This window comes from Pleurodeles waltl, chromosome 2_2 (assembly GCF_031143425.1).
Source record: "Pleurodeles waltl isolate 20211129_DDA chromosome 2_2, aPleWal1.hap1.20221129, whole genome shotgun sequence".
Taxonomy (NCBI): Eukaryota; Metazoa; Chordata; class Amphibia; order Caudata; family Salamandridae; genus Pleurodeles; species Pleurodeles waltl.
In genome coordinates this window covers 513117791-513140080 of record NC_090439.1, presented here as the reverse complement: position 1 = coordinate 513140080, position 22290 = coordinate 513117791, and the positions used below count along the sequence as shown (strand labels likewise).

The following is a 22290-nucleotide window of genomic DNA, read 5'->3' as shown; positions in this document are numbered from 1 at the left end:
CTGACTACTGCTAAGTTATGCATCCTCTGCTGGTTGTCCACCCCAGCTTTTCCTACCCAGGAGGACTGGCATGATAGTGTGGCAACCAGGGCAGCACACAAACACCTGATGTACTGCCTGAATGACCAGGAGCACCAGTTTACGGACATATGGGGCGGGTCAACAGGTTACCTGCCCCTCTGACCCCAGCCCATTGGCAGATCATTTGTTATTGTTTCTTCTCCCCTTCAGTTTGCTTGTTGGGGGTTGACAGTTTATATGTCTGCCGGTTGTGTAGGCCCCACCTCTCCTTCCCCCTCTTCCTGGCTGCCCTCCTGCCTCCGTCCTCTCACCTGGCCCCTTGATGGCTCTACTGCTATGCAGCCTCTTACGTGCCTCCTCTTCCCTCCCACACTGCTGTCTTTTTGCTGTAGACATCCCTGTCTGGGGTGCAACTCTCTTTCTCCCTGAGCGTTCTCTTCCTGTTCGTTCATCTCTCCCTTCCATCTCCACAACTCTACCCTTTTCCCGTCTGGGCCCTGTCCGGCCTACTTCCAGTGCACTGCCTAAATACGTCCCCTTGTGCTTCTGTCTTTGGTAGTCTCTGTATGCTTTCAGATACTGCTGGCCATGCTTACTGTATTACATCCACGGGGTTGTTTGCCCACCCAGTCGCTAGTTTGAATTGTTGTCTTTTTCTCTGGTTTGTGAACTGAGTATATTTGGCTATATATCTGTATTACATTTTGTATGCCTTTCCAGTGTTGAAACTCAATAAAGAGACTTAAACCAGTAACACAATATGCAGTGCCTCACCTCAGGACAAAATCCCTAATTTTAAAGATAGCAGCCTAAAATGTTCCTTCTTTCCCCAATGAAAAACAAATAGTCTAGGAGGAGATGGATTGTATTATTCTCGACTCCTAAAACACATTGGAAATATCCATCATTCTCTTCAACTTTTCTCTTCAATCCTTTTATTCTCCATACTGGGATTATAGCTAGCCTGACTCTCTTAATTTAATATTTCAATATTCCCTTTTTAGGGATGCTAAATATATACTGGAACCTTTCTTGAGAGTTGAGTCAATGGACTGTGTGTGCAATATAGGAGGCATGTAATAAAGATATTCTCATCTAGATTATAATTAACTGCCATCATTTTTATATTTAACAACTGTAAGGAAATGCCTCCTTGGTATGATTACCCCCTAACTTTTTGCCGTTGCTGATGCTACGTTTTGATTGAAAGTGTGCTGGGAACCTGCTAACCAGGCCGCAGTACCAGTGTTCTTTCCCTCACCTGCACCTTTGCTTCCACAATTGGCACAGCCCTGGCACTCAGATAAGTCCCTTGTAACTGGTACCCCTGGTACCAAGGGCCCTGATGCCAGGGAAGGTCTCTAAGGGCTGCAGCATGTCTTATGCCAGCCTGGGAAACCCTCACTCAGCACATGCACACTGCCTCACAGCTTCTGTGTGCTGGTGGGGAGAAAAAGACTAAGTCGACATGGCACTCCCCTCAGGGTGCCATGCCAACCTCACACTGCCTGTGGCATAGGTAAGTCACCCCTCTAGCAGGCCTTACAGCCCGAAGGCAGGGTGCACTATACCACAGGTGAGGGCATATGTGCATGAGCACTATGCCCCTACAGTGTCTAAGCAAAACCTTAGACATTGTAAGTTCAGGGTAGCCATAAGAGTATATGGTCTGGGAGTTTGTCAAGCACGAACTCCACAGTTCCATAATGGCTACACTGAAATCTGGGAAGTTTGGTATCAAACTTCTCAGCACAATAAATGCAAACTGATGCCAGTGTGCAATGTATTGTAACATGCACCCAGAAGGCATCTTAGAGCTGCCCCCTAAATACCAATCCAACTTCTAGTGTGGGGCTGACCAGTTTCTGCCAGCCTGCCACAACTAGACGAGTTGCTGGCCACATGGGGAGAGTGCCTTTGTCACTCTGTGGCCAGGAACAAAGCCTGCACTGGGTGGAGGTGCTTCACACCTCCCCTTGCAGGAACTGTAACACCTGGTGGTGAGCTTTAAAGGCTCACCCTCTTTGTTACAACACCCCAGCTAGTGGAGACGCCCGCCCCTCCGGCCACTGCCCCCACTTTTGGGGGCAAGGCTGGAGGAGATAATGAGAAAAACAAGGAGGAGTCACCCACCAGTCAGGACAGCCCCTAAAGCCCCTTGAGCTGAGGTGACCCCTGCCTTTAGAAATCCTCCATCTTAGTTTTGGAGGATTCCCCCAATAGGATCAGGGATGTGCCCCCCTCCCCACAGGGAGGAGGCACAAAGAGGGTGTAGCCAACCTCCAGGACAGTAGCCATTGGCTACTGCACTCCCAGACCTAAACACACCCCTAAATCTAGTATTTAGGGGCACTTCAGAACCCAGGAAATCAGATTCCTGCAACCTGAACTACAAAGGAGGACTGCTGACCTACAAGCCTGCAGACGACGACAATTTCTTTAGCCCCAGCCCTACCGGCCTTTCTCCAGAGTCGAAAACCTGCAACCAGCGATGCATCCGACAGGCACCAGTGACTTCTGAAGCCTCAGAGGACTGCCCTGACTCCCAGGACTCCTGTGAGCAGCGGCTCTGCTCAAAAACAGCTACATCTTTGCAACAAAGAAGCAACTTTCAAAGAACTCACTCTTCCCGCCGGAAGCGTGAGACTTCACACTCTGCACTCGACGCCCCTGGCTCGAGATCCAGAGAACCAACACCACAGTGAGGACTCCCCGGCGACTGCGACCCCGTGAGTAGCCCGAGACGACCCCTCTAGAACCCCACAGTGACGCCTGCAGAGAGAATCCAGAGGCTCCCCCTGACCGCAACTGCCTGTAACAAGGGACCTGATGCCTGGACCAAGCACTGCACCCGCAGCCCCCAGGACCAGAAGGAACCGAACTTCAGTGCAGGAGTGACCCCCAGACGACCCTCTGCCTAGCTCAGGTGGTGGCTGTCCCGAGAAGCCCCCCTGTGCCTGCCTGCACCGCTAGAGTGACCCCCGGGTCCCTCCATTGTTTCCTATCTAAAACCCGACACCTGCTTTGCACACTGCACCCGGCCGCCCCTGTGCCGCTGAATGTGTGTTTTGTGTGCCTACTTGTGTCTCCCCCCAGTGCTCTACAAAACCCCCCTGGTCTGCCCCCCGAGGACGTGGGTACTTACCTGCTGGCAGACTGGAACCGGAGCACCCCTGTTCTCCATTGGCACCTATGTGTTTTGGGCACCTCTTTGACCTCTGCACCTGATCGGCCCTGAGCTGCTGGTGTTGTAACTTTGGGGTTGCCCTGAACCCCCAAAGGTGGGCTGCCTATGCCCAGGAACTGAGACTTGTAAGTGTCTTACTTACCTCACAATCTAACCTTTACTTACCTCCCCAAGGAACTGTTGATTATTGCAATGTGTCCACTTTGAAAATAGCTTATTGCCATTTTAACAAATACTGTATATGTTATAGCTCTAATTGAAAGTTCCTAACTTACCTGTGTGGAGTATCTTGCATTTTATGTATTTACTTCAAATCTTGAACCTGTGGTTCTTAAAATAAATTAAGAAAATATATTTTTCTCTATAAAAACCTATTGTCCTGGAGTAAGTCTTTGAGTGTGTGTTCCTCATTTATTGCCTGTGTGTGTACAACAAATGCTTAACACTACCCTCTAATAGGCCTATTGCTCGACCACATTACCACAAAATAGAGCATTAGAATTATCTAATTTTGCCACTATCTTACCTCTAAGGGGAACCCTTGGACTCTGTGCACACTATTTCTTACTTTGAAACAGTATATACAGAGCCAACTTCCTACAACAGCTTCTTATTCTTTGGCAGAGTAATTGATTCTTCAAGCTACAAGATGCTTATCTCCAAACTGGACTTAGCCAAGTAGGAGTTAATAAGATGTGAAAGATTATCAGTACAGTTTGATAAAGTTTTCCAAACTATATTGGAAAGTTTTGTGGTACCTTTAGCAAGTCTTAATGAATGCATAAATCGAAGACAAATAGCCAGAACTAAAAGATCCCATAAGGGTTAGGTCCACTTTTACCATTCATGTACGTGTCATTGTGCTCAAGGCAGACCATTTCACCATCCAGTCTAGGGCTTACAGCTCAACTCTATAAAGGGCTTGAGGGATCAATGTTCCTTTAATAGCATTTTTTTCAGTGTCTCAAGGCAAAGCCCTCCTAATTGAGAGGCATTCCTTGTTAGAACGTTTGTTGAATCATCAGTCTGATAGAGACATTTAGTTGCAGATTCCTTGCCTTGGAATTTCCTCCAGGTATCAGTCTGGATCCAGAAATTTTTCTTGAGCCGTACCTCTGCTCTCCCTTAGGTGGCATCAAGCGGCTCCGCTCCGTGTCCGTCGTTGGCATTGTTCGCGCCAGTAATGACATTGCGGGTCCTATTTAATCGCCACGCTAGCGGGCTGACATCAGTTCTTTTCTTTCTGTGCTAGCTAACGTTGATTCGAAGAGATCCACTTATGTGCCTTTGGTGCTGCAACTGTTGGGCCATGCCAGAAGCTTAGAGGGAGTGGTCCCTAAAGGTGATGGCGGCTCGACGCTCAGCTTCACGCAAGTCACAGTCTCAGTCGAGAGAAAGGTCTCAGGATTGGTCCCAGAGTGCCCTCTCATCGTCCCCCCACTCCAAGTCCTCAAGACTATCAGGTAAGTCGTGGCATAAGAAGAAGTTGAAGAAGGCAAAACCTTCTTCGGCTTCCCCTTTTCTGTCGGCGGACAAGACGAGGGAGCATTGTCGTTCTAGCCCTCCTCTTGTGGAGCCTGCGCCTGGACTGACTCCGTGCCTCCCGGAAGGAGTTCTATGAGGCCATGCACCTCATTTTTGGTCAGTCTGACACTGCTGGCACATTTTCGGGCCCTGCAGAGTTGGAAGGAGCCCCTTCGCCGATGGCTTAGGCTTCGAGGAACATGCATAAATCCATGCTTGGATCGAGGATGGCGTTGGACATACCATCTTGACCTTCCCCAACACCAGTCCTGATGCCAGCAGTCCCTGTGCTGCCCCCCTGGGCGCTGCGGTCCCGATTGTCATTGCCGAGTCCGACACTGAGTCAGATGGGCACCATACAACTCCGACTCCAGCAGGAGGCTTGCCTCCTATGTCAGATCCTGAGCCCCTTTCTCATGAACTAGGTTATGATGAGGAATGGGAGGCATTGCTGGACCATTTAGAACACCAGCTTCAAGACCCTATGGACTGGCATATGGACTTTGGTTAAGCCAGTGGACTGGACACCTCCCAGATAATAGCATGCTTTCTCCCCCTACATTGACTATGAAGGAGGGAGCATCATATTTTATGGTGTTGCAAAGAGCAACTGAGGTCCTGGACTTTGAGTTGCCTTCGATGACAGTCAGGACTAACCTCCTGACAGAGGTGCTTCAACTTGGAGCTTCATCCTCTGCACCCCTGCTTCCCTTCAATGACGCCCTTACAGATGTTCAGCTGGGTACACAGGGGCTCTTGTGAACAGGACAATTGCCCACCACCATCCTCCTGCTCCGAGTGATCCAAGTTTGCTTACACAACACCTCACCCCTGAGAGCTTGGTTATCCAAGCCTCCACCTCACATGACGCATTCCCTTCCCCACCCCCAGATAGGGAATCCAAGAGGCTGGATAATCTTGGAAAGAAGACATTTTCTCCCACCAGCCTGGCATTGTGGGCCATGAACACTGTATGCCTTTTGGGTCGTTAATCCCACTGGCTTTAGGATACTGTTGTGCAAGTGCTGCCACAGGTCCTGGAGGAGGCCCGAGCTGTACATTCCCAAGCAGTTGCTTATGGGAGTGACACAGCAAAGTTCATGATCGGATGTGGACTGGACACGACCGACTCACTGGGAAAAGAGTTTTCATCGGCAGTGGCCATAAGGCGCCGTGCCTGGTTGACGACATCTGACTTTCGAGGAGATGTATAAACCAATCTTATGGACATGCCCTTTGATGGCACCTGTCTCTTAGGAGAAAAAGCAGACTCAGCGCGCAAGTATTTCAAAGATTCTTGTGCTACTGCCAGTTCCTCGAGCCTTGTGGTGGCCCCTCGTCCCCCTCAATCTGCTTTTCGCCCCTTCCATGACTACGGAAGGGGCGCCCACCCATCTTTGTTCCTGTTCAGCCACCATGCCGTGCCTGCTGGCCTTCCTCTATGTGGTTGGGTATGTGGGATCCACCAACCTCGTGGATTAGGGAGCCAGTGATCAGGCCAGTTCACTCTCCCCCTCCCGCAGCTGCCTCAGAACCTTCCTAGTCTGATTCTTCCCCACCAGGGACCAGTCGGAGGCAGGATCCACCATCACCTGCTCTGCTGGCAGTCCACCATGTCAGACAGGTGGGTTTTGCTGATAGTCCAAAGGGGCTACTCCCACCCCTTCGAGACTACCCCCCATCCATGCCACCATCCTAAAATCGGATTATGGAGGATCACTTGGCGCTTTTTCAAGAGGAAGGTATTGCTTTCTTGGCCAAGGGAGCCATAGAGAGGGTTCCTGTGCCAGAAGTAGGTCATGGTTGCTATTCCCGCTACTTTCTGGTACCCAAAACGAAAAAAGGCCTCCGCCCTGTCCTAGACCTTCAGCCCCTCAGTCTCTTCCTCAAGAAGGAGAAGTTCAAAATGCTCACTGTGGCTCAGGTTCTTTCAGCCCTGGACCTAGGAGCCTGGATGGTAGCGTTGGATGTGGAGGCAGCCTATTTCCATATCCCCGCCCTGCCCACAGACGTTACTTGTGGTTCACAGTAGATCACAAGCATTTTCAGTTTACCATGCTCCCCTTTGGCCTTACCAGCGCCCCTCGGGCATTTACCAAGGTGATGGCGATGGTCGCAGCTCACCTGTCAAAACCCATGTCGCCTCCGTATCTGAGGCGACCCACTGCTCCACCTCAGAGGAAGGTTCCTTAGAAAGGGAGCTTAGGAAACTGAGGGTGAAGGAGGCCAAGCTGAGGCTGCAGCAGCAACAGGTAGCCCTAGATAGGGAAGCATTAGCAGTGGAAAGGGAGAAAAAGGATTTGGGTTAGCTCCCTGTGGTGGCAGCAATCTTAGCTTTATGGATACCAGGGTTGGGGAAGACTCCTATGATTCTAGGAACCTGAGCAAGATAGTCCCACCTTACAAGGTTATGTACCTTAAATGGTTCATTGCTTTTGGAGAGGACCTGTAAAGTACAAAATGTACCCAAAAGACAGTGGGCAGCAATCTTGTGGCTGTCCTCTGACAAAGGCAGAGACAAACTCCTCACTGTCAGAGAGGAAGATACAGATGATTATACATCCCTCAAAAATGCACGTTTTTGCTTAACCACTGAACAATGCAGAGTTAAGTTCAGGGAAACCAAAAAGGAGTCCTCCCAAGATTGGATAGATTTTGTGGACACCTCTGTTAAAGCTCTAGAAGGCTGGTTGAATGGGAGCAAAGTGAGTGGCTACCAGGGCTTATACAATTTGATTCTAGTAGAGCAGAGTTTGAATAACTGTACTTCTGATCAGCTGCATCAATAGTTGGTGGACTTTGATCTTACCTCTCCCCAAGAATTAGGAAAGAAGGCAGACAAATGGGTCCGTACCAGGGTGAGTAGGAAGGCTCATACAAAAGATGGGGTGGCCACAAAAGGAAGGAAGCAGGTAATTATCAGGACAAAGGTGGGGACAAAGACAAACAAAAAGAATCTTCCTTCAGGCCCACAAAACTCTTCTGAGGTGGGTTTCTCTTCCAACAAGAAACCTTGGTGCTACATTTGTAGGCAACCAGGCCACAGGGCAGGTGACAGCACTTGTCCTAAAAACAGCACCTAGCCTGCTGTAGGAAGCTGGCTTGGTGTGTGGTGCCTACCTAAGGTACTTACACCTTATACCAGGTCCAGGTATCACTTCTTAGTGAAGTGTAGGCAGTGTCTAGAAGCCAGGCTCTCTAGATGTAGCTGTGGATGAGCAGCCAACGCTTATCTAGGAGACATGCAAAGCTCATGCAAAACCACTCTAGTCACACAGCACTTACACACATGAAAGAAGGCACTCAGTTTTACAAAAATAAAGGTACTTTTTTTTTGGTCTCACAATACCACTAAGTACTAGAAGGGCAACCCTCCAATAGGAGGTAAGTAATATACCAATTATATACACTAGTAAACAGTAATAGGCATAGAAAAGGTTAGAAAACAGTGCAAATGCAATTAAACAATATTGACTCTAGGGGAACTCAAACCATATACTAAAAAAATAGAATGCGAACACGGGGCCACCACCTAGGTAAGAGGAATGTGTGGAGGGGAGCTGGGAGTACTAGAAAACTACAGGCGTAGGAGCTACTACCCACCCAGCTGTACTTACAGGAGTTGGTCTACAGTGATGAAGTTCAGGTCAGCATTGCAGCCCTGGAGCCGAGGAAGAGTTCCTGAGGGACTCAGAAGATGTCCCATGCAGGAATGAAGATTGCAGACTGTTGTTGGTGCCGGAATTCCACCATTAAGCCTTGGCAAAAGCAAATTCGCAGTTAGTGGAAAAGTGGTGCTGCCAAGGACCAGCAAGGCCCAGGAGGACTCAACCCAGGAGGGGGAGTCAGAGGGAACCCACAGCGACACAGATAGCCCACATGAGCAGAGGCAGCACCCACAGGAGTCCCACAGGATGGGGACACAGGAGTCGTAGAAGGAGCCCACGCAGCACTACAGAAAGGGATCGCAGGAAGGAGTGCTGGGGGCTGGAGCTACACGTTGCCTGAAGATCCTTTGGAGGAGATGCAAACAAGCTTTGGCAGCCACAAGAGACTCAGTGCACTGGTGTACCATCCTGTGTGGGAACGCAAGGGCTTATGTCCAAGAAAGATGGACAGCTGGCAGAGAGGACCAAGAGGATACTCCGGACCACCACCCGTGATGCAGGATCCACGCAGCTCAGGATGAGAAGAGATCCACGCAACCGGTCGTCGTTGCAGTAGGTTCCTGCGGATGCAGGGGAGTGATTCCATCACTCCAAGGGAGATTCCTTCTTCCTTCTTGTGCAGACTCAAGACTCCCCGCCGTCAAAAGATGCACAGCTGGGAAATGTTGCAGTTGCTGGAAGGAGCCAGAGAAACAATTTTGAAATAAAATCAAACAATTTATTTTCTGATACCACAGATGCAGGAGGGGTTGTAAGTTGTCTTTAATTGCCAAAAGGTTCTAGAGTTGCTTTGCCTAATTGATTTAAGCTTCTCCGACCAATTAGACCGGAAGTCATTGTTTTTTTCTTCTGAATAAGAGTATACCACCTACATTTGGCTTCTGCAAAAACACTACGAGCCAAAGTAGATCCCTCTTCAGAGAAATGACAATGCATAGCATTGAGTTGCCTTCTACTGATAGAGCACTCAGGGTCAAACCATCAAGGACTAATTTTATTAGTTCCTTCTTGTCCTAATTTCTTTTTGGGGGTAAGATTGTTCTTAAGGCAATTAATTGCTTCGTTAATCAAGACATCATACAACTCAAGATCAAAGGACGATGGGCAGTGAGACAAATTCCCATCAGTCTTAATCTTGGATATTGCTGGAATGTTCTCCTTAGAAATGGAAACTAGTCCTTTGTGAATAAGAGTAGCCAAGCTGTATTACTATATTATTTGAGATTTCTTTAAACAATAACTGCATAGCTGAATGATCACTAATTGTATAATTGTATACCCCCTTCGCTGCCAGGCCTTTTCCCCCTCAGATGCCAGCCCTTTTTTGGGCTATTTGGGGCAGTTTGCGCTTATGCCGTCATAACGTTTTGTCCACATAAGCTACCCACGCCAAATTTGCGTCCTTTTTACCCCCAACATTCTAGGGATTCTAGAGGTACCCAGAGTCTGTGGGTTCCCCTGGAGGAGACCAAAAATATTAGTCAAAATACAGCAAAAATGTCTTTTTTTTTTTTTTTTATGGGAAAAAAGGGCTTCAGAAGAAGGATTGTGGTTTTTCCCTGAAAATGGCATCAACAAAGGGTTTGCGGCGCTAAAATTACCTTCTTCCCAGCTTTCAGGAACAGGCAGATTTGAATCAGAAAACCACATTTTTCAACACAATTTTGGCATTTTACTGGGGCATACAACATCTTTACTATTTTTTGTGCTTTTAGCCTCCTTCCAGTTAGTGACAGAAATGGGTATACCACCAATGCTGGATCCCGGACAGTTAAACATTTCTAAAAATTAGACAAAATTCTCGTAGGAAGTTGGCTCTGTATATACTATTTCAAAGTAAGAAATAGTGTGCACAGAGTCCAAGGGTTCTCCTTAGAGGTAAGATAGTGGCAAAATTAGATAATTCTAATGCTCTATTTTGTGGTAGTGTGGTCGAGCAGTAGGCTTATCAGAGGGTAGTGTTAAGCATTTGTTGTACACACACAGGCAATAAATGAGGAACACACACTCAAAAGACTTACTCCAGGCCAATAGGTTTTTATATTGAAAAATATATTTTCTTAGTTTATTTTAAGAACCACAGGTTCAAGATTTGCAGTAAACACTTTAAATTAAATGCAAGGTACTTCACTTAGATACTTTAGGAACTTTGAATAAAAGCAATATCATATACCGTTTTTGTAAAAATGGCAATAAGCTATTTTCAAAGTGGACACTGTGCAAAAATCTTCCTGGGGGAGGTAAGTAAAGGTTAGTTTGGGAGGTAAGTAAAACATAAGTCTCGTTCTGGGGCATAGGCAGCCCACCGTTGGAGGTTCAAGGCAACCCCAAAGTTACCACACCAGCAGCTCAGGGCCGGTCAGGTGCAGAGGTCAAAGAGGTGCCCAAAACCCATAGGCGCCTATGGAGAACAGGGGTGCTCCAGTTCCAGTCTGTCAGCAGGTAAGTACCTGTGTCCTTGGGGGGCAGACCGGGGGGGGTTTGTAGAGCACTGGGGGGGGGACACAAGTAGGCACACAAAACACAGCCTCAGCGGCACAGGGGCGGCCGGGTGCAGTGTGCAAAGCAGGCGTCGGGTTTTGTATTGGTTTCAATGAAGGGACCCGGGGGTCACTCTAGCGGTGCAGGCAGGCACAGGGGGGGCTTCTCAGGACAGCCACCACCTGGGCTAGGCAGAGGGTCGTCTGGGGGTAACTCCTGCGCTGAAGTTCGGTTCCTTTAGGTCCTGAGGGCTGCGGCTGCGGTGTTGGTTCCAGGCGTCGGGTCCCTTGTTCCAGGCAGTCGCGGTCAGGGGGAGCCTCTGGATTCTCTCCGCAGGAGTCACTGTGGGGGGCTCAGGGGGTCGTCTCTGGTTACTCACGGGCTCGCAGTCGCCGGGGAGTCCTCCCTGAGGTGTTGGTTCCCTGAATGTCGAGCCGGGGGCGTCGGGTGCAGAGTGTGAAGTCTCACTCTTCCAGTGGGAAACACGCAGTGTTTGGAAGTTGCTTCTTTGTTGCAAAGAAGTAGCTGGTTTTGGGCAGGGCCGCTGCTCACAGGAGCTTCTTGGTTCTTTAGTCCAGGGCAGTCCTCTGAGGCTTCAGAGGTCTCTGGTCCCTGTCGGATGTGTCGCTGGTTGCAGGTTTTCAAAGTTGGAGACAGGCCGGTAGGGCTGGGGCCAAAGCAGATGTCGTCGTCCGTCTTCTCTGCAGGCTTGGAGGTCAGCAGTCCTCCTTGTTTCTTCAGGTTGCAGGAATCTGATTTGCTGTGATCTGAGGTGCCCCTATACTAAATTTAGGGGTGTGTTTAGGTCTGGGGGCAGTAGCCAATGGCTACTGTCCTTGAGGGTGGCTACACCCTCCTTGTGCCTCCTCCCTGAGGGGATGAGGGCACATAACTAATCCTATTGGGGGAATCCTCCAAAATCAAGATGGGGGATTTCTAAAGGCAGGGATCACCTCAGCTCAGGACACCTTAGGGGCTGTCCTGACCGGTGGGTAACTCCTCCTTGTTTTTCTCATTATCTCCTCTGGACTTGCCGCCAGAAGTGGGGGCTGGGTCCAGGGGGCGGGCATCTCCACTAGCTGGAGTGCCCTGGGGCATTATAACATGAAGCCTGAGCCTTGGAGGATCACTGCTAGGTGTTACAGTTCCTGCAGGGGGAGGTGTGAAGCACCTCCACCCAGAGCAGGTTTTGTTTCTGGCCTCAGAGGGCACAAAGGCCCTCACCCCAGGGGGTCAGAAACTCATTTCTCACTAGCAGGCTGGCACAGACCAGTCAGTCCTGCACTGAAGGATTGGGTAAAATACAGGGGGCATCTCTGAGATGCCCTCTGTGTGCATTTTTTTATAAATCCAACACTGGCATCAGTGTGGGTTTATTATTCCGAGAAGTTTGATACCAAACTTCCCAGTATTCAGTGTTGCCATTATGGAGCTGTGGAGTTCGTTTTTGACAAACTCCCAGACCATATACTTAATATGGCCACACTGTACTTACAATGTCTAAATATTGGTTTAGACACCGTAGGGGCATATTGCTCATACAGCTATGCCCTCACCTGTTGTATAGTGCACCCTGCCTTAGGGCTGTAAGGCCTGCCTGCTAGAGGGGTGACTTACCTATGCCACAGGCAGTATTTTGTGGGCATGGCATCCTGAGGGGGGATGCCATGTCGACTTTGCCTTGTTCTCCCCACCAACACACACAATCTGTAATGGCAGTGTGCATGTGTTAGGTGAGGGGTCCCCTAGGGTGGCACAACATATGCTGCAGCCCTTAGGGACCTTCCCTGGTCACAGGGCCCTTATTACCGCTGGTACCTTTAACAAGGGACTTATCTGTGTGCCAGGAGTGTGCCAATTGTGGAAACAGTGGTACATTTAAGTGAAAGAACACTGGTGCTGGGGCCTGGTTAGCAGGGTCCCAGCACACTTCTCAGTCAAGTCAGCATCAATATCAGGCAAAAAGTGGGGGGTAACTGCAACAGGGAGCCATTTTCCTACAATTCAGAATTCAGCAAGGGGTCATTTGTGTAGATCCTACAAGGTTTTCCTACCAAAAATAACAGCTGAAATAAAAAAATATTGAACTTGAGGTGAAAAAAACAGCCATTTTTCTCCATGTTTCACTCTGTGACTTTTTCCTGCGATGTCAGATTTTCGAAAGCAATATATCATTACGTCTGCTGGACTCTTCTGGTTGCAGGGATATATAGGGCTTGTAGGTTCCTCAAGAACTCTAGGTACCCAGAGCCAATAAATGAGATGGACCTTGCTATGTGTTTTCATTGTATACTGGGTATGCAGCAATTCATTTGGTGAAATATAGAGTGTGAAAAATAAGTATCAAGGAAACCTTTGTATTTCCAAAATAGGCACAAGATAAGTTGATGAGAAGCAGTGGTTATTTGCACATCTCCCAATTCCGGGGTCACCATATTACCATGTGATGTACAGGGCATTTTTCAGATAGATGTCTTTTTTACACAGTGTCTTAAATTTGGAAGGAAGAAATTTAAAGAAAGACAAGGGGCAATAAGACTTGTTCTGCTATTCTGTGTTCCCCCAAATCTCCAGATAAAAATGGTACCTCACTTGTGTGGGTAGGCCTAATTCCTGCGACAGGAAACGCAAGATTGACACATCACATTTTTACATTGAAATCTGACGTGTTTTTTGGAAAGTGCCTAGATGTGGATTTTGGCCTCTAGCTCAACTGGCATCTAGGGAAACCTACCAAACCTGTGCATTTTTTTAAACTAGCCACCTAGGGGAATCCATGATGGGGTGACTTGTGGGGCTCTCACCAGGTTCTGTTACCCAGAATCCTTTGCAAACCTCAAAATTTGGCAAAAAAAACACTTTTCCCTCACATTTTGGTGATAGAAAGTTCTGGAATCTGAAAGGAACCACAAATATCCTTCTACCCAGCATTTCCCCAAGTCTCCCGATAAAAATGGTACCTCCCTTGTGTGGGTAGGCCTAGTGCCCGAGACAGGAAATGCCCCAAAACACAACGTGGACACGTCACATTTTCCCAAAGAAAACTGACCTGGTTTTTTGCATAGTGTCAAGCTGTGGATTTTGGTCTCTAGCTCAGACGGCACTTAGGAAAACCTAGCAAACCTGGACATGTCTGAAAACTAGACATCTAGGAGAATCCAGGATAGGGTAACTTGTGGTGCTCTCACCACGTTCCGTTTCCCAGTATCCGTAGCAAATCTCAAAATGTGGCAAAAAACACCTTTTACTGACATTTCGATTCTGCAAAGTTTTGGAATTTGAGGGGAGCCACAAACTTCTGTCTACTCAGCGTTCCCCCAGGTGTGCTGATAAAAATGGTACCTCACTTGTGTGGGTAGGCCTAGTGCCCGCGAAAGGAATTACTCCAAAACACTATGTGGACACAACACAATTATCAGATACAAAACTACCTGTTTTTGCGGGGGCACCTGCGTTTTTGGTCCAAGGCTCAGCAACCATATGGGGACACCTACCAAACTGAAACATTTATGAAAACTAGACATCCGAGGGAGTCCAGTGAGGTGTCACTTGTGTGGATCCCCCAGTGTTTTCTTACCTGTAATCGTCAGCGAACCTCAAATGTAGCTTAAAAAAAAAAATCACATTTTTCCCACATTTCTGTGTGGGATCACCCAACGTTCACCTCAGTCTTCGGGTAAAAATGATACCTCACTTATGTAGGTGGGCCATGTGCCTGTGACAGGGAAATATGTTGAAAATTAGAGAGAACCAAAGCGGGTCCAAAAGGGCAGTTTGAAAAAAAACGTTTTTTAGGCTGAGAAGTGGGGCAGAATTTTTATCGGCATAGATGTGACAATGCTGGGTGGTACAGGGGTGGGGAATTTGTATCGCCCGACGCCCGAGACATGATGATTCCTGCCGCAGACAAGAAGTTTTAATCTGTACTTAGTCCGCCAGACCAGTAGACATTCTGCTAAGCTCTCCTGCAATTTATACAAGCACGGAGTCTGTTATTTCAAATTGCATACTGAAAATGTCCCGAGTGCTCATTTTCATAGGTAAATACGGTAACCATGATAGGAAGAGAGAGAGCTTTGAGAACTCCTGTTCACAGCTAAAAAGCGAGGTGAAAACAGATCGTCTATTTATTGGTTGTGGGCCTACACACTAAAAATTACATGCTGTGAAAATGCCTCTCGAGAGTGAAACAATACCCCGTTGCGTTCCCCTGTGGTAGGATTGAAGTGGGAAGTATCAGATGCCCGGTCCCTGCATGTTTGAAACACTGTGGCAAATCTAGATTAATTCCTTGCTTCAGGCCGTTTACAATGAAAATCTGAAGAAAAACGAGAGCACAAGAAGCCGTGATCACAGTGACTGCCAGGCTCGCATGCCAAACAGCTGACAGTGAGTATGCTGCTTAACAGTGGCTGCCGAGAGTTTTCTGGCGTGGCCCGATTTGTTGATAGGCGGCATGATGAAGAAGGAATTGTGAAGTAGGTTACAGGGCAGGCAACTCTCCTTGTCAGGGAACCGAAGGTCAAGAGAGCACGAGTTCCCGAGTGTGGTATGCCTGCTGAGCAGCAGGAGCTCCAGAATGCGGTCACTTGCTGGAAGTGGAATAGGCAAACAAGATGTAACAAGTGGATGTCAAGTACTAGTTCAGAGGATGTGTTCGGATTTGCTGTTCAAACCATCATGGTGTCAAAAATACCACATTTGTCACCCAGGCAAACGAGGGGAAGCCACCATGAGTGGGGGTTGCTGTCAAATGTTTAAGAGTGCTTTTAGTGCCAAGGGTCGACTCTGGCTCTAAGAGCCTTGCGTGAGCCAGGCCTTAAAATATTTGTCATGACTATCATGCAGCAAACATGTCAGAATATGACAGTGTATTCACAACTCAAAAATTGTATATCCTTAACACAAGAAAGCTTTTCAGCATAGTGCATCAAATTATATCACTTCATTGAGAGGCATTTATTAATTTGCGAGTTTTCAAACACGCACTGTGAAAAATTCCAGGCTCCGCCCTTATGACAATGCTATGAGTAAACTCAGATGCAAGCCAGTAATCTTGTGCACCATACATGTGGCCTTGATTCTTATTATACTTACAGCACCATTATAGGCTACTGAAATAAGAACGAGAGGTTTTTGTGGAGAGAAGGAGGCTTGGTGAAATAAAGTATTTGCCTAGGATAAAACAATTTGATAAAGCAGGGAAGTCACGATTGATCCTGGTTCCCAGTTTCACATTGTACAATTCAGCAACTAAATAGCAATTTCTTTCACCTATCTAGAGGTAATGCTTTGTACTTAATTATTATAGAATACGATTAGAGCGTCTGTGATGGGAATAATCCAGGTTATATTTTTGACTGTTTAATACAGCTCAAATCTAACGCAATGAAATAACATTTCTTCACAATAGACATAGACTATGCTCCACCTTTTTTCATCACAGAGCGATTTGCTGGGATTCACAGAATGCTGAGCCGAGGCTGAATTTGAACCTGGTTCCACATATTGCATGGTTAGCAGCTGTAGCCAATAGTCCACATCGCCCCTAATAAAAGTTGGCTTGTCTGAACCTGTTGCCATGTTTTTTTTTCCCACTTGCACTCGGTTCACACCCAATTAATATTGTGGCATGTTTACTATGTTATTTGCAACTGTGTGTGCTTCATTGAGAGCTTTAAATCGATATTTTAGCTACCATTGTAAATGTTTTATCATCCTGTCAACACTGCACAGGACACGTTAATTAGCTTCTATATTTCCCTGACTAGACCTGCGTAGCTCTTTACAACACACCTCTAAGATCGGTGTTACTGTGGGGGCAGGTTGCAGGACTGCTGGAAGACTTGAAGCAAAGTGGGATAGTTAGGGTAAAAGGGCTGCTAAACAGACCTTCTATTAGATAAGCACAAATATCACTGGGTAAAGAAAAGTGGGCAATCTGTGGTGAAAGAGTTGAAGGCAAGGGAGTTGCAGCTGTTGACAAGCACAGAGGGAGGGGATTTTGGAGTTGAGGTGAAAGAAAGATACTTGCAGCCTGTGGTGGGACTGGAGGAGGGGTAATGAAACCTATTGTGAGAGTGGTGAAGAAGAGAACAATTGTGGAACCTGTAGTAAGATTGGACAAAGGGCATGCAGCTGTTGGAGGGGAGAGTGGCGAAGAGGGGAATGAAATCTGTTGTGAGAAAGGTGGGGAAGGTTGCATACATATTTCTGTATTTCTTCCTGTATGTATATATATATATATGTATATATATATATATATATATATATATATATATATATATATATATAAAGAAAGTGCTGTATGTTAACAGGAAATGTATTAAACCAATGTTGTGTTGTGAGAAAGCAAGAAAGTATGATGGATCCTCAGAGTCAATGGAAGAGATATGGGCTCAGAAGTCAGAGAGTGAAGGGTAAGTGGTTTATGCCTATGGCAAGAAAACAGCCTGGTAGATAAAATGCTGCTCTAAGAGGATTTGCACGGCAGCCTACTAATGCAGCCAAGAGGCTGAGATGGACATGTTTACTTTGGAGGCTGTTTTAATGCATCCATGCAAGCCCTGCTAGTCGATTTGTACAGTAGGTGGGACAAGTGTATTTCTTTACAGGGCTAGAAGATTACTGTGGAACTTTGTCCTTTAGACAAGTAATTTTTTTCAAAAATTCCACACCCCTGTGGTAGGAATTTTGTGTATTCCTGCAGATTCCAGAAGGTTCCAAAACAAAAATGTGGGAAAAATGTGTTATTTCAAGCAAAGTTGGAGGTTTGCAGGGTATTGTGGGTAAGAAAATGGTGCGGGTGCATGTGAAGAACACCACCCTGGACTCACCCAGATGTTTAGTTTTCAGATGTGTCTAGGTCTCTTAGATTTTTCTACATGGCAGCGTCCCAAAGTCGAAAAAGTGCAGCCCTCACCCATCCAAGTGGGACGGTTGTGAGAGTTAGACAACCTCTCATATCTCAAATGTACAACCAAAACCCAAAATAATCAAATGTCCTCTTGCTTGCCATGAGATAAGATGCTTTAGTGCGTGGGGGGAGAGCTGAAAGACTGTCACCCCTTCAGTTGGGGTGGGGGTATAACCATGCCCATACTGGTTGGTAGCCACCACCCCACTATTTTTTATTTTTATTTTTTTTATTCAATGGCATCTAGTAGGCTTTCTGCCCACCCCCTTGGGGGCAGATTGGCCTAAGAAAAATAGGCCAATCTGCCCCCAAGGGGGGCAGAAATGGCCTAAAATAAAATCGCCCCAGGGGATCGACCCTTGCCTAAGGGGTAACACACATTCTAGATGCTTTAGTCATTGCTTTTCCAATTTTACAGTGAATAAAACCACCCATTTCTTTCCTCCATATAACACGCCTGCCAGGGAAGTTCATTAAGTCCATCTGAGTATTGGAGAGGCTGCGATGTTTTGATAAAAAAAGTTGATCATGTTCAGGTCTGTCTCTCACCTTAGGACCCTCACACAGTTCTGTCTTAACATGTGACAAGTTAGTTCTTGCAGCTCGAATTGCACAACCAACCAACCTAGAGTGAAAAGTAACTTTTGTCAATTCACCTCTGTAACGCAAACAGAAACCCACCAAATTATATCTTTTGAACTCTTGCCTCAGATATTTTGAACGTATGCCTTTGAGGTCTTTTGCTGTATAAAAGATCGCAAACAGTTTGGTGCAATTGAAGGGATGGATTTTGGACTGAAGCTTCCCCGTCTCGATGTCTTCATCAGAAAAACCAGGTTGGCACACGTTCTCCTTTCAAGAATGGGCAGTAGCAAATGGTAAATACGATTGGCTCACCAGTTGTCTAGTGTCGTCAAGTTGTACTCCCAAATATCCAGATTTATTCAGTTACAGATGACAGCTTTGTATTTTGCCAGGTCAAGGACATCATCTCCTGTGCAGTGAGAGTGGAGTAAAGCTCGAATTTAATAGCACTGACTCTTTCATCCCGTACCATGGTGGTCTTTTTCACTTGTTCTCATCTTTCCCTATTTCTCCACTAACTTATATACGAGCAAAGGGTGATTGTAAACAAATTCATGCTAATTGGTTAGAGTATTATCACCCAATGTCCCATCCCCTAGATTTCCATCTTTCTCAGAAAGAAACACTGCATTTTTAGTGTCTCCGGCAACAGAATTTGTTTGGCTTGTGGCACATTGACAAGAAACAAAGCTTCCAACATCCCCTGAATTCTTTTTTGCATTAATGTTAACATATTTACCAATCACAATTTGGTCGTTTCACCCACCAGTATGGAGGTGGCAGTGAAATTGCCCACAGAAGAGCAGTGAACTGTCTAAAGAGTCCAGACTTGGGAGTATAATCAATTATTACTTATTGTCACTCTGAAGAGAAGCCAAGGGCAAAGAGCAGAATCGAGGTTGGTATCAAGTCCACTGAACAATAAGAAAGATCAGTTTGAGAGATTGACTGAGACTAATCTGAAGTCAAGGTTTCTAGACAAAAGAGTCAGCATTCTTTCCTTGGAGGATAGTCGCAAGGTATTTCTTATTATCTTGTTTGGATGATTTCAAATGCTTTGAGACAAATTCTTGCAAGGAAGACAAAATGAGTGATTTTCCTGCAACAGCTTGTATCCAAATCAACATATAATTTGTCAGCCGCTGTGTCTGTGCCAACATCTGTGTCAGTATTTGTCTCCTATCCTTTAATTCAAGAGTCTGACCACCAGCTCATAATGGGCACTTCATCACCTGATCAGAGCTCAGGTTATTGGCGTTACCTGTCACCGTCAAACACAGATTTGCCAGACTCAAAAACCTGCAGTAGCAGGCAGATTAATCTCAACACAAACTTGAGGACTCAACAAAAAAAGTGGCAATATCTCTTCTCAGATTCTCTGGATCACTCAGAGATGGCAGCCCCATCCAAATCACTCAGTTACAGCAGCATAGTTTGGACACTGTTCAAATTCGCGCCTCTGCAGAGCAACTACTCAGCCAGAGCCTTCACACAGTGCCCACACGTCTACATCTCTTTCTCACAGTGTTCGTGCCTCCTCACAACTTTCTCACAATATCCGCGCCTCCTACGCTCTTCTCACTTCATGACTACGACCACCCCAAACTCAGGGTGCTGAATCTTGTGATTAGGCACCTAAAGTCTTAGCGTTCAGGTACTTCCAGCTGCCAGAAGAGTGGATGTTATATAAGTCTACAAGAGCTTGCTGCACAGAATATTTGAAAATATTTAACCTCTGCAGTATCAGTCTTAATAAGCAGTCCTTACAGGCTTCAAGTACATGCCATAATTTGCTACTGTTTGCACCTGCAAGACTACATACACCTAGAGTGTAGTTCATTTAGTATCTGTAGGAGCTAACATGCAACATAGACAACTCTAAACCATATTTATAATTCCAGTTGTTAAAGCAGTTGTGAATGTGTGTAGGCATTGATGTACATGCCGGGTGGTTTAATATGAAATAACTGACTTGACTTTTAACCAGAAAGTATTATGATATTGGCATAGTCCCCCGGGCAGGAACAACTCTCAACATATGGAATCAAGGTTTAATTTGACAATGAATTCCAAACAACCGGTTGTATTAAATTATACTGAGGCACTGCTTTTGTTTTATAGTCAATGGTGTCATCTATTGAAGTAATTTGTAAATATACACTGAGAGTCTGACGCTTAGATTTTGAATCTGCTTTCATGAGCTCAAACGTTTTGGAACATGCCACACATAAAAAAATTATAATTACTTTTTGTGCGATTTGTACATGCAAGTGTGATAATGACTTTTGAAAACATTTATAGGAAACAGTATTTGTTTTATTTTTGTTATAACAAATATATTTCTTTACATTTCTATGTATAATGGTTTAAACAGAAGAGTAGTGACATAAGAAACGCAAAAGTGTTAATGTAGTTAAAATTCTAGAAATTACATAAACGTCTTCACAGTCAATGCAACAGTTAATGCGGAGTGAAAAAGCAAGCTGAATAAATATTGTGTTGCAGGCAGGCAAAAACAATTTTTTTTTGTCTTGAGAAGCCCTTCAGCTCTTTCTATCATCCCATTCTAATCCAATGACTCCATGAAGGGGGCATCCAGGCACACTCCCTCAAATGGATCTGCTCCTTCCTCACTGTAAAAACTCAAACTGTCACCATGGCACCCCCTCCTTTTCTGAAGCACAAGATCTTATTTGCGAATTCCCACCGGGCTTCTGGCTCAGTCCGACAATGTTCAACATTTACATGACTCCACTGGCTAACATCAGGCAAGCTCACAGCATAAATATCCTTACATTCGTCGATGTCATACAACTGATACTGTCCCTCTCAGCAAAACACCCAACATCAGGAACAAATCACCACATGCATGACAGAAGGGGACACCTAGATGAAATCTAATTGCCTCAAACTGAACTTGAACAAGACTGAAGTGGTGGGTTTCAGGAAAAACACCTCACTATGAGACTTAGGCTAATGGCCCACTGACCTTGGACCCACCACCACACCTTGCTCACAAACGAGACACCTCAGAATCATCATAGACAAAAGACAGGACATGATCGCCCAAGGCAATGCAGAGGTTTCTTCTTGCTTCAACGCCCTCAGGCTTCTGAATAAAATCTTCAAGTGGCTACTAGAACACACCACAACCCAAGCCCTCATCACCAGCAGACTAGCTAGCCTACAGGAGCACAGTGTATGCGGGGATAACCAACCAGCTTACAAGAAGACTGCAGACGGTCCAAAACGCTCAGCCAGACCATCCCTCAGCTTCTTTTAACAACCCCACATCACACCACACCTCGGGAAACTTCACAGACTTCCAATATGTAAACAAGCATACTTCAAACTCCTCACGCTCACTTAAAAGCACTCCACAACACAGGCTCTGCCTACCTGAACAGCTGCTTTCACTTCCACTAACCTTCCAGATGCCTCCGCTCTTCCTGTCACTCACCAGCACACACCCAACTCATACACAGAAGTACGGCAGGGGGGCCAGGCCTTCTCATACCCGTCCCCCAAAGCATAAAACACTCTCCCACAACACATCAGGGCCTCCTCCTCTCTTCCTGACCTGACTTTCGCAAGAAGCTTAAGACCTGGCTTTTTGACAAGCCCTCCAGGGCTGAGCTCTCACACATGCTACAGAGCGCCTGGATACCCTCACGGGTTATTAATGCACTATGAAAACCCTGATGACTTAACAAAGTGGTATAAATACTTGGAACAAGCAGCTAGTTAATACCATGCCTTTTCTCAAACGATATGAAGAGACATTAATTAGATACTTTATTGTGTGTAATTCATTATGTAAAGACAACTTGGTAATTTAATATCACCAGACTTTGTAATGTTGCTAGTGACAAATCTGTGTTCTGTTTTTTTTATTGTAAAAAAACCAT

General features: G+C 46.2%; 1 protein-coding gene across 3 annotated transcripts in view; it reads left to right on the top strand.

The window, feature by feature from the left end:
• The window catches only part of OSBPL1A (oxysterol binding protein like 1A), a 1294449-nt gene that overhangs the window by 1111958 nt on the left and 160201 nt on the right, over window positions 1-22290 (top strand). The gene's annotated exons all lie outside the window — the stretch shown is intronic.